Source organism: Carcharodon carcharias, chromosome 10 (genome assembly GCF_017639515.1).
Source record: "Carcharodon carcharias isolate sCarCar2 chromosome 10, sCarCar2.pri, whole genome shotgun sequence".
NCBI lineage: Eukaryota > Metazoa > Chordata > Chondrichthyes > Lamniformes > Lamnidae > Carcharodon > Carcharodon carcharias.
The window spans coordinates 89,052,737-89,065,516 of NC_054476.1; the positions used below are offsets into that span (position 1 = coordinate 89,052,737).

Consider the following 12,780-nt stretch of genomic DNA (forward strand, 5'->3'; position numbering starts at 1 on the left):
TTACAAGGAGGAGTCATTGTGGGACTGCATCTTTTCTTAAATGTGTGACTCTGCATCTGTGTATCTTTATGAAACATGTCTCTTTTGGACTGTTTATGTTTACCTAGTGACATCATTGTGGGATTGTATATCTTTACATAGAGATGTCACTCTGCGAGTGTGTATCATTACATAAAGATGACATTGTGGGACTGTGTACCTTTACATAGAGATGTCACTGTGGGACTGTGTATCTTCACACGTAGATATCACTGTGGGACTGTGTATCCCTCCATAGAGATGTCTCTGTGAGAGTGTGTATCTTTAGGTAGAGATGTCACTGTGGGACTGTGTATCCCTCCGTACAGATGTCTCTGTGAGAGTGTGTATCTTTAGGTAGAGATGTCACTGTGGGACTGTGTATCTTTACATAGAGATGTTACTGTGGGACTGCATCTTTATGTAGAGATATCTCTGTGAGACTGTGTATCTTTACGTAGACTTGTCACTGTGGGACTGCATCTTTATGTAGAGATATCTCTGTGAGACTGTGTATCTTTACGTAGACTTGTCACTGTGGGACTGTGTATCTTTATGTAGCGATATCTCTACGTGACTATATCTTTAGGTAGAGATGTCACTGTGGGACTGTGTGCCTTTAACTAGAGATCTCTTTGTGAGACTGTATCTTGACATGGAGATGTCATTGTGGGACTGTGTATCTTGACATGGAGAAGTCACTGTGGGACTATCTTCACTTAGAGATGTCTCTGTGGGACTGTGTATCTTTACCTAGAAGTATCACTGTGGGACTGTGTGTCTTTACCTAGAGATGTCACTGTGGGACTGTGTGTCTTAACTAGAGATGTCACTGTGGGACTGTATTTTGACATGTAGAAGTCATTGTGGGACTGTGTATCTTTGTGAGAGATGTAATTGTGGGACTGTGTATTGTCACACCCATGCTATACTGATTCATGGATTTATTGAGAATTCAGTACTGAAAACTGTTTTGAGTGCAAGATGCACTGAAGCAACTCTTGCACAACCTGTCTGCTTCCTTGGCTGACCACCATTCCCTCTCTGCATACATACCCTTAAGCTGCGGGGTGACCACATTGATAAATATACCATACATACTCTCAGCTTTGTGGATGCACTACAGTGCCACCAGCTGCTGCTCAAGCTCTGAAACCTGGAGCTCAAGCTCCTCCAGCTGATAACAATCCTGTACATGCGGTTCTACAGGACACTGGATTTCCCTTAAGGAACAGGATTTACGCTCCAAGGGACTGAGTTGCCCTACAATACTTTAATTTTTAGATCATAGAAGTTGGAGTAGGCCATTCAGCCTGTCGAGTCTGCTCTGCCATTCAATTTGATCATGGCTGATCATCTACCTCAATGCCACTTTTCCCACTATCCCCAAATCCCTTGATGTCATTATTCTCCAGAAACCTATCAATTTCTCTTTCGAACATGCTCAATGATGAGCTTCCACAGTCCTCTGGGGTAGAGAATTCCAAATATTCACCACTCTCTGAGTGAAGAAATTCCTCCTCATCTTAGTCTTAAATGGCCTGCCCCTTATCCTGAGATTATGTCCCCTGGTTTTAGACTCACCAGCAGGGAGAAACACCTTATCTACATCGACCTGTCAGGCTCTGTAAGAATACGGTAAGTTCAATGATGTCACCCTCATTCTTTGAAACTCTATGGAATACAGACCCAGTCTTCCTAATCTCTCCTCATAAGACAATCCTGCCATCCTACGGATAAATCTGGAGAACCTCTGTTGTCAAGTATATCTTTCCCTAGATAAGGGGACCAAAACTGTACCAAGGGTCTATACAACTGCAGCGAGACATCTTTACTCCTGTACTCGCATCCCCTCATGATGAAGACCAACATACAATTTGTCTTCCCAATTGCTTGCTGCACCTGCATGCTAATTTTTAGTGACTCATGAACAAGGGCACCCAGGTCCCTTTGGACAGCCGCACTTCCCAACCTCTCACCATTTAAGAAATACTCTACCTTTCTGTTTTTTTTCCGCCAACTTCACACTTAATCACATTATATTCCATCAGCCGTGTTCTAGCCCATTCACTTAGCCTGTCCAAGTCCTCTTGAAGCCTTCTTGCAGCCTCCTCACAATTTACATTCCAACCCAGTTTGGTGTCATCAGAAAAGTTGAAAATATTACAATTGGTCCCCACATCCAAATTATTTATATAGATTATGAACAGCTCTGGGCCTAGCACTGATCCTTGTGGTATACCACTAATAACAGCCTGCCATCCTGAGAATGATCCATTTATTTCTACTCTCTGCTTTCTGTCTGGTAACCAACTCTCAATCCACACTAGTATATTTCCCCCAATCCCATGCCCTCTAATTTTATTTAACCTCCTGTGTGGGACCTTATCAAAGCCTTCTGAAAATCCAAATACACAACATCCACTGGTTCTCCTTTATCAGTGCTACAAGTAATCCTCAAAAAACTCCAACAGTTTGTCAGACATAATTTGCCTTTCATACATCCAATATTTCCCAATTCTTTGCCCAATTTTACCTTTCTTTTCTAAATGTCCAATTCTCACATCCTTTATAATACATTATAAAATTTTCTTGACTACTAACGCCAAATTCAGGGGTCTGTAGTTCTCCATTCTTCCTCTCCCTCCCTTCTTAGGGGGTTAAATTTGCTACTTTCCAGTCCACGAGAACATTTCCAGAATCTATAGAATTTTGAAAGATAACCACCAATGCATCCACTATCTCTCTAGTCACCGTCTTCAACACTCTGGGATGTAGCTTATCTGGTCCAGGGGACTTATCAATCTTCAATCCAATTAATTTTTCAAGTACTACCGCTTTATTTATTTATTTATTTCAGTTCCTTGGTTTCACAAGTCTCTTGGTCGCCTAATATTTCTGGGAGGTTTTCTGTATCTTCTGTGAAGACAGGCGCAAAGTAACTGTTTAGTTTCTCCGCCTGTTCTCCATGATAAATTCTGTCCCCATTTGACCCAGCTAATCTTTTTCTTTTTTTTCATTCGTTTATGAGATGTGGGCGTCACTAGCAAGGCCAGCATTTATTGCCCATCCTTAATTGCCCTTGAGAAGGTGGTGGTTAGCTGCCTTTTTGAACTGCTGCAGTCCATGTGGTGTAAGTACACCCACAGTGCTGGGTGACAGAGTTCCAGGATTTTGACCCAATGACATTGAAGGAACAGCGATATATTTCCAAGTCAGGATGGTGAGTGGCTTGGCGCGGAAATTCCAGGTGGTGGTGTTCCCATCTATCTGCTTCCCTTGTCCTTCTAGATGGTAGTGGTCGTGGGTTTTGAAGATGCTGCCTAAGGAGCCTTGGTGAGTTTCTGCAGTGCATCTTGTAGATGCTAAACACTGCTGCCACTGTGTGTCGGTGGTGGAGGGAGTGAATGTTTACGGATGTGGTGCCAATCAAGCGGGCTGCTTTGTCCTGGATGGTGTCAAGCTTCTTGAGTGTTGTTGGGGCTGCACTCATCCAGGCAAGTAGAGAGTATTCCATCTCACTTGTGACTTGTGCCTTGTAGATGATGGACAGGCTTTGGGAAGTGAAGGGGGGAGTTGCTCATCGCAGGATTCATAGCCTCTGACCTGCTGTTGTAGTCACAGTATTTATATGACCAGTTCAGTTTCTGGTCAATAGTCACTTACAGGATGTTAATAAGGGGGATTCAGTGAAGGTAATGCCATTGAATGTCAAGGTGTGCTGGTTGGATTCTCTCTTGTGGTCATTGCCTGGCACTTGTATGGCATGTTACTTGCCACTTGTCAGCCCAAACCTGAATGTTGTCCAGGTCTTGCTGCGTTTGGACATGGACTGCTTCAGTATCTGAGGAGTTGCAAATGGTGCTGAACATTGTGCAATCATCAATGAACATCCCCACTTCTGACCTTATGATGGAAGGACGGTCATTGATGAAGCAGCTGAAGATGGTTGGGCTGAGGACACTACCCTGAGGAACTCCTGCAGTGATGTCCTGGAGCTGAGATGATTGACCTCCAACAACCACAGCCATCTTCCTTTGTGCTAGCTATGACTCTAACCAGTGGAGAGTTTTCCCCCTGATTTCCATTGACTCCAGTTTCGCTAGGGCTCCTTGATGCTACACTCTGTCAAATGCTGCCTTGATATCAAGGGCAGTCACTGTCACCTTACCGCGGGAGTTCAGCTCTATTGTCCATGTTTGAACCAAGGTTGTAATAAGGTCAAGAGCTAAGTGGCCCTGGTGGAACCCAAACTGGGCATCAATGAGCAGTTTATTGCTAAGCAAATGCTACTTGATAGCATTGTTGATGACCCTTCCATCACTTTGCTGATGATCTAGAGCAGGCTGATGGGGTGGTAATTGGCCAGGATGGATTTGTCCTGCTTTTTGTGTACAGGACACACCTGGGCAATTTTCCACATAGCTGGGTAGATGCCACGTACCTAAAGGAACTTTTACAGCCCGCCTTCATGTTCCTTGCTAGTTTGCATTCATATTCTCATTTCCCTTTCTTAATCAGTTTCTTGGCCTTCCTTTGCTGGACTCCCAATCCTCAGGCTTGCCACTTTTTCCAACATCCTTATAAACCACTTCCTTTGATCTAATGCAATCTTTAACTTCTTTTGTTAACCACGATTGATTTACCTTTCCCTTTGGAAGTTTGTGCCTTAGAGGAATGTATTTCTATTGTATTTCTTTAAATACTAGCCATTGCCTGTCTACTGTCAAATCTTTTAGTGTATTTTCTCAATCCACCATAGCTGCCTTGCCCCTCATGCCTTCAGAATTTCCTTTCCTCAGATTCTTTCTTTCTATCTTTTTTAAAACTCATGTAAAAAAGGCCTAACAGCTCTTCTCCAATCAACAGCTTCCCTTGTGTTGACACCTTTTAGTTTTTTTACTGCACTCCCTAATGCTCAGCTTGGCTGCCTCACCCTCCAACTCCTTCAGGTCCATTCTCCTTACCGCTGCATTCCCTGAGGAACCAATCAGCTACCTGCTGCCCTGCGACCTAACTCCTTAATTTTTTTTTTGTTTAATTGCTCCTGCAGTGCTGTCTCTCTCTCTCTATTTCTTTCTGCTGTTCCTTTTAGCCTCGCGGTTGCTCAGGCTTCCTGCTGTCCGTAGGGTGTTTTCTCTCTCTCTTTTCCCCTTTCTCTTTTCCCCTCTCTCTTTTCATCGCTCCACTTAGCAACTGTGCTCACTGTTCTTGCAATGGGAGAGACACAGATAACCCTAGGGTAAGAACTAGTAAGCCATTGGTCAGAATAAAAGGGAATGTGATAAGGACTAAATGAGGTTTACTGTACATGTATGTAAAAATGCACAAAGTGTGGTAAAGAAGGCATTGATGTAGGTAACCACATCCATGGCAATAACAGAGACCTGGCTCAAAAAAGGGCAGGCCTGAGTACTAAATATTCCCGGGTCCGAAGTGTTCAGGAAAAATAGGGAAGAGTAGAATGGAGGAGAGGTGTCAGTGTTGAATAAGGAGAATAGGACAGTGATGGAGCAAGAGGATGTCCTGGAGGCATCATGAACAGAATCTATTTGGTCGAGTTAAGAAACAATGGAGGTATTATTACATTACTAGGTATTCCACAGGCCACCAACTAGTGGGAATGATATAGAGGAACAAATTTGCAGAATAATGATAATGGTGGACTTTAATTACTCTAAGATAAACTGGGGTAGTAATTAATTAAAGGGCAGAGAGGGGTCAGAAGTTTTGGAGTGTGCTCAGGAGAATTTTATGTGTTTCCAAGCCAGCAAGGAAGGAGGCATTACTGAATCTGGTTCTGGTTAATAAACTTTTGGCCACTCAAACGAATATGTTTACCTGCATGCCAGCTGCTCAACTTGGCAAGTTTGCATGCCAAGACCAAAGTGCATAATGTCCTGGTCTGTGAGTTGCTGTTTGCTGTTGACACTATGCTGCTATCCCATACCAACATTCCTTGCAGCAGCTTGTAGATTGGTTCTCCCGGGCCTGCAAGGAGTTTTGACTGACAATCAGCGTCAGAAGTCCAAAGTTATGGGCCAGGATGTCGAGACTTCACCTTCCATCAACATTGACAACCTTACTCTGAAGGCCATTGCCAGTTTCACATACCTTGGATCCACTATTACCAACAACCTGTCCCTGGATTTCTTACCAAAATCAGCACCAGGATTGCCAAGGCCGCAGCTGTCCTGTCAAAGTTGAGAAGTTGAATGTGGACCAACAGTAAACTAACCGAGAATACAAAGCTCCATGTGTTCCAGGCTTGTGTTCTCAGCACCCTCCTTTACAGCAGTGAGGCATAGTCAGCTTATACAAGCCAAGAAAAACAGTTGAACAGCTTCCACTGCCACTGCCTCTGATAAATATTGGGCATCTCCTGGCAAGACAGAGTGCTGAATATGGAAGTACACCAGTGCACAAGCATGCCCAGCAGCAACTCCATTGGCTGGGTCACATAAGCCCAATGGATGATGGGCGCATGCCCAAAGACGTCTCTATGGTGAGCTTGCTATTGGCACAAGGCCAACTGGTTATCCACGTCAGCGATACAAGGGTGCCTGTAAGTGAGACCTCGAGCTGAGTGGGATCGGAGTCGATGTCTGGGAGGTCCTCACTGCTGACCAGAGACAAACAGTCAGGAATGGTGTGGAAAAAACAGAGGGGAAAAAAAAAGACCAAATGGAGGAAAAGAGAGCCTCCAAAAGGAAAAGACATCAGTCAACCTTGGGCCAACATTATTCCACTGTGCCAGCAGTGGAAAGGCCTGCCAATCATGAATCGGCCTCTACAACCACAACAGACAATGTTCAATCCAAGAATAAAGTTTACCCTGGCCCCTCCGTGGATCGCCACCTTGACATGGTGGAGAGGCTTGTGTGCTCCAATGATCCCCTGAGTAATGCCATCGGGAGCTCCTTGCTCCTGATTATGTCATCCATGGTAGGAGAGAGGGGCCAGACAGAGCGTAGTCCAAAACTTCCTCAACAGCAGAACAGGCAGAGGAAGACTCTGTGCCTCACTGGCTGCAAAGGCAGAAGAAGGCTGCAGTGGCAAGGTGGTCCCAGTCATTGTGATTCAACACTTTATAGGAATCTGACCACCAACCTGCCAAGATCGTGTGGACAATGACAGGCCCAAGGTCCCCATGTTAAACAAAGTCACACGCAGGCTTCTTTGACAAGTCCCATGGAGATGGAGGATTAGTGATGGGGCAGGGCTGTGAACCTGGGAGTCCCTCATCAAGAACCCGCACACTGGCAACAAGTGCATGAAGGTCACTGGACATCTATGTTGGGACAGAGGTGTCTTTGGGCAGCAGCATCTGTGACTGAGCAGTCCTCTTCAGGGCACCCTCTGCTCACCCCAAAAGGGGAGGGAGCTAGAATAGGTGCCCTAAAAATAGGCTGACTCACTTTCTCCTGGCTGGGGAACCTGATGGATTACCATCATTATGGTCAAAGAAAGAATGCTTTATATATTGAAAAGGAAGGAAATCTTGCACTCCAAATCCACCTGCCCTGTGGGATGTCCTGCCCCATGTGCCCAAAGATCTGCAGGTTGAGAATCGACCAGCCACATGAAGATCCATGGAAGAAATTTGCGACCCTGAGTAGATATTCTCCTTGAACCGAGGGACAGCCAGTGACGATGACACCCTGGGTGCAATCCATCGTCTTCTGTGATGGATGGATGCCATTTGGGTAATGTGGGATTGTGCACCTTTACCTGGAGACATCATTACAGGACTATTCGTCTTTGCATCTGGATACCATTATAGGATAGGGTCACAGGAGGGTTACAGCACAGAGGGAGGTCATTTGGCCTATTCTGCGTTTGCCAGTTCTCTGCAAGAGAAACTCAGCTGATCACACTCTCCCCATCCTTTCCCAGGAACCCTGAAAATCTTTTCTGTTAAGGTATTTGTCCAATTCCCTTTTGAATCATAATTGAATCTGCCTTCCCTACACTCTCAGGCAGCTCATTCCAGATCCTAACCAGTCACTATTGGTTCCTTTGCCAATCATTTTAATGGTGTCTGTGGTTTGCAACTCTTCTGCCAATAGGAACAGTTTCTCTCTATCTACTCTATCTAGACCCCTCATGATTTTGAACACCTCAATCAAATCTCCTCCCAACCTTTTCTTCTCCAAGGAGAATAGTCCTAGCTTCTCCAATCTACCCACGTTACTGAAGTCCCTCACCCCTAGAACTATTCTTGTAAATTTTTTCAGCACCCTCTCTAAAACGTTCCTGAAGTGCAGTGACCAGAATTGAACCCAAACTCCAGATAAGGCGAAACAAGTGTTTTATAAAGGTTCATCATACTTTCCTTGTTGCTGTACTCTCTACCTCTTTTCATAAAGCCCAGGATCCCATATGTCTCTCTAACCGCTTTCTCAACCTGCCTGCCACATTCAACCATTTTGCAAATTTACTTCCAGGTCTCTCAATTCTTGCACCCCGTTTAGAACATTTGCTCCCCATTCTCCCTATCAAAATGTATCACTTCCCACTCCTCTGCATTAAATTTCATTTGTACTTGTCCTCCCATTCCACCAGCCTGTAGATATCCTCTTGAAGTCTATCACTATCTTCTTTACAATACATCCAACTTCTGAGTTATCTGCAAATGTTGAAATTGTGCCCAAATCTAGGTCATTAACATACATCAAGAAATGTAGATGTCCTAATACTGACCGCTGGGGAATCCCACTGTACACTTTCCACTCAACAGAAAGGCAGCCATTCACCACTACTCTATGTTTCTTGCCACTCAGCCAACTTCATATTCATGCTGTCACTGTCCCTTTAATTCCATGGGCTTCAACTTTGCTGGCAAGTCTATTATGTGGCACTTTATCAAGCACCTTTTGGAAGTCAATGTACACCATATCAACTGCATTGCCCTCATCAACTCTCTCTGCCACCTCATCAAAAACTCATTCAAGTTAGTTAAACATGATTTACCTTTAATAAGTCCATGCTGACTTTGCTTAATTCATCCACATTTGTCCAGTGATAATTTTGTCTCAACTTATCATCTCTAAAAGCTTCCTCATTGTCAAAATTATGGGATTGTGTATCTTCAACAAAAGTAAAATGAGGCATGGGTTAGGTTTGGAGTGTATGTGTAAGTGCATGAAGTGGTTAAAAAGGTTGGTGAGTTGCAGGTCCAAATTGACTTGCGGGGATATGGGGGAGCATTTTCTCCCTGTCGTGCGGGCTGGGCAGGAGTGGGCACAGGCAGGTGCACAGCTGAGCACTACCCGTGATTGGCAGAAATCTCCCTGAGGCACGGAGCTGCCTCAGGGAGATTAATTTCATTGGGAAAACCTGAAAAAAAGATTTGAAAATATTAATCGGACATGTCCCTTCAATTGACAGTATCACATGAGCTAGGACATTTCTATGAATTTTATTAAAATTTTTTAATTAAAGTTAAAGTCATCCCACCTGTGGATGAGGTTCCATGAAAAATGCAAAGGCTGCCTGGGCTCTTCGCCTGCCCACCAACCTTAAGGTTGGAAGGGCAGCCTTGAGAATCAGTTTAAGTAGTTAATTAATGACCTTAATAGGCCTTTGACAGTTCGGTGGGTTCGCAGCTGACTCCGGTGCATGCCTGCCAAACTGAGGATTGGAATGATGCGCGGTGACATTGGGACGCACGCCCAATGTCACCGTGCGTCATTTTACACGTTGGCGAGCGGGGCCTGCCCCTGCATGCTGACCAGAAGATTCAGGCCATGATTTAATGGTGATATCAGGAAAGTGGGACAATTAAGCGATTAATATTCCAGCAAACGAGGTATTCAGGAAAGATAGGGAATGAAATTAAAGCAACTTTGACCAAAGACCTAAAAACAGAGAATCTCCTTGAAGAGTTAAAGACTGGATCTATTTGGTTATCATAGCAAAAATAAGAAAGGAGCTCTGGCAGGACTTAGTGGTTTTTGTAGGTCACCAAATAGTGGGAGGAAGATAGTGGAGTAGATCTGCAAGTGAATTCTGAAAGGTGTATGACTCGGGAGAATTTAATGATAATGGGAGATATTGAATGGGGCAGTGAGAGGGGGGGAAATCTCTGATGGGTGTTCAGGAGAATTTTTTGACCAGGATGTTTCCTTTCCAATGAGGAAGGAGGCATTGCTGAGTCTACAGAATGAAGTGGGTCAAGTGGAAAATGTCACAGTTGGGATGAGGGGGAGCATATCAGGAATAGCGACCATAGTATATTTAAATTTAGATTAGTTATGGAGAAGGAAAAGGAGAAACCTATAATAAAAAAAATATAACTGGAGGAGGGATAATTTCAGTGGATTCTGGATGGATCTGGCCTGGGTAAATTGGAGTCAGAGTGTCAGGTAGAAAAGTAGATGAGATGGCTTGGTACAATCCAGGCACATTCCCACAACTGGAGAAGGAAGGGCAAACAAAGCCAGAGCTACCTAGATCTTGAAGAAGTTAAGAGAGGAAGATAAAGCAGAAAAGCAAGAGGTATGACAGATGTTAGCTTGATAACACCACAGATACTCTACACTCTGCCTACCCTTTCTCTCTCCTCAACCTGTTTTATTGTTGGATGTTCACACTGTGCCCCCCTTTCCTTTCATAGGCATTTTTCTCTCTGGTTTTGTCCTTCTCTTATACATTATTTTCCTCCTCATATACATGTATGTGCCTCTCTTCATCTGTTACCATATCTATTAGCCAGACCCATGAGCCTTGGCAATTGTGGAGGGGAATAATATAGAAAGTGCTGGACAAACTCAGCAGGTTTGGCAGCATCTGTGGAGAAAGAAACAGAGTTAACATTTTGAATCGAATATGACTCTTCTTTGGAACTGGGGAGAGAACAATGTTATATCTGTTGACAAGAACCATATCCCAGGAAATTTTGGGAGGGGCCCCTGTTTTTACCTGTTAACCAGGCCCACACTCCAGACAAATCAGATAGGTGTTAGAAAGTCTAGTTTCAGTATCTTGGTGAATATTTGTCGAGAAAAAAAATGAATACTTAATCCCTTACTTTAACTCCACACTAGGAACCATCTAGTGGTATACAACATAGCGTTGATGCAGACATAAATGATTCCTGACTGTCTTATGCTGATCAGTTCAAATCAAAATCAATTCAACTTACTAACGCTTGATTAGGTTACCTCAAGCAAATTGAGTGAATGAACTCCTTGTTTGTCAAGTCATTAAGGAAGACACCAGAACATAAAGCTGGCACTAAATACGAGTAAATGATCACAAATCATAACTTCGAGTTAAAGATGGGTTGACAAATGCTTAAATATGACCAAAATTATCTAGTAGTGAAATGTCAAATCATAAATAGACTGAATTAATTGACGGTAACAAATATGATGCAGATGCTGTATTCCAGATCCTGCATGGCATAGACAGGGTAGATGTTGAGAAACTGTTCCTACTCAAGAGAACATCAAGAACTAGAATGCACAGATTCAAAATAAATAGCAAAAGGAGTAAATGTGATGCGAGGAAAAATTTTTTCAACCATAGAGTGGTTGGAGTCTGAAATGAACTCTCAGAGAGGGTGGTGGAGGCAGGGTCGATTGAGGTATTCAAAAGGCAATTGGATTGCTATACAGCAAGAAAAAATGTATTAGGTTATGGGGATAAGGCAGGGGATTGGGATTAGATAGAATGCTCTTTCAGGGAGCTGGTGTAGGCTTGCTGGGCCAAATGGCCTCCTTCTGCACTGCAAGGATTCTGTTCTGTAAATAAGCACTGATGGGGTCTGCATATTAATGACAACAGAAACAAGTAACAAAGTCATACAGATTTATGTGTTTGGACACACAATAGGAGGATAGCAATCAGATGGATTGACAGAGTACAAATACTTGCACTTCAATTAAAGAAAACAATCTGACAGCGTCTGAAATCACCAGAGGACACAAACAAACTAAATGACAAAAAGGAGTTTACACAAGAAAGCTTTAACATGCATTAACAGTCAAGTTGGGTTTGTACAAAGTATATTGTATAAGTTTATATTGTAAAAGTAGAGGGATATTTATCAATATAAACGTTGTACCTGAAGTGAGTGAATGAGTATCTCAAAGTTCTTTTACTATTAAGCTGCATGTTAAACATTCCTGCTTTATAATTTGGTTTGCTGTCTTATGAAATCTACTGTCTTCAATCTGCTCTACAAGGCATTGAATCTGCATGAAAACTGCACCTAGTATTGAGAACATTTATTGATATAGGCTGGTGGCTTTACACACAAAAATGGTGTTCAGAGCCAAAGTATATCTGCAACTAAACAAACAAGTCTGTAATACTTGTAGATGAGTGGAGCTTGGAATAGAGATCTGAATGGATTGGGGTTGAGGAATTCACGGTGAAGGAGTGGTAATTGTGTGGTAATGATGGATTGGTAAGAGTTCATGATGATGGATTGGTGATGGATTGTTACTGATGGATTGTTGAGAAATTGGTGATGGATTGGTATTAGTTTAGTGACAATGGGTTGATGATTGATTGGGGATGGATTGGTATTAAATTAGTGATGATGGGTTGGTGATGGATTGGTAATAATGGATCGAGAGGGATGAGTAGGATTTGTGAGGAATTGGGAATGGATTGATGTGAGATTGTTGAGGGATTGGTGAGGGATTGGTGAGAGATTAGTGAGAGATTAGTGAGAGATTAGTGAGAGATTAGTGAGAGATTGGTGAGAGATTGGTGAGAGATTGGTGAGAGATTGGTGAGAGATTGGTGAGG

The 12,780-nt window shown here is 43.2% G+C and overlaps 1 protein-coding gene across 1 annotated transcript in view; it reads left to right on the plus strand.

The window, feature by feature from the left end:
- The window catches only part of tspan4a (tetraspanin 4a), a 581,238-nt gene that overhangs the window by 15,959 nt on the left and 552,499 nt on the right, over positions 1–12,780 (plus strand). The window lies entirely within an intron of this gene.